Genomic DNA, 517 nt, shown 5'->3' on the forward strand with positions numbered 1-517 from the left:
GTTGAACTAATTTACACTCCCACCAACAGTGTAAAAGTGTTCCTATTTCTCCACATCCTCTCTAGCATCTGTTGTTTCCTGACTTTTTAATGATTACCAGTCTAACTGGCGTGAGATGACATCTCATTGTGGTTTTGATTTGTGTTTCTCTGATGACCAGTGATGATGAGCATTTTTTCATGTGTCTGTTGGCTGCATAGATGTCTTCTTTTGAAAAGGGTCTGTTCATATCCTTTGCCCACTTTTTGATGGGGTTGTTTGTTTGTTTTTTTTTTGTAAATTTGTTTGAGTTCTTTGTAGATTCTGGATATTAGCTCTTTGTCAGATGGGTAGATTGCAAAAATTTTCTCCCATTCTGTAGGTTGCCTGTTCACTTGGATGGTAGTTTCTTTTGTCCCTCAGAAGCTCTTTAGTTTAATAAGATCCCATTTGTCTATTTTGGCTTTTGTTGTCATTGCTTTTGGTGTTTTAGTCGTGAAGTCCTTGCCCATGCCTATGTCCTGAATGGTATTGCCTA

At 37.9% G+C, this 517-nt stretch overlaps 1 long non-coding RNA gene across 1 annotated transcript in view; it reads left to right on the top strand.

Moving 5' to 3' along the window:
• LOC105526299 overlaps window positions 1-517 on the top strand; it is a 13,338-nt gene that overhangs the window by 2,510 nt on the left and 10,311 nt on the right. The window lies entirely within an intron of this gene.

Source organism: Colobus angolensis, unplaced genomic scaffold (assembly GCF_000951035.1).
Source record: "Colobus angolensis palliatus isolate OR3802 unplaced genomic scaffold, Cang.pa_1.0 Scaffold587, whole genome shotgun sequence".
Lineage (NCBI taxonomy): Eukaryota > Metazoa > Chordata > Mammalia > Primates > Cercopithecidae > Colobus > Colobus angolensis.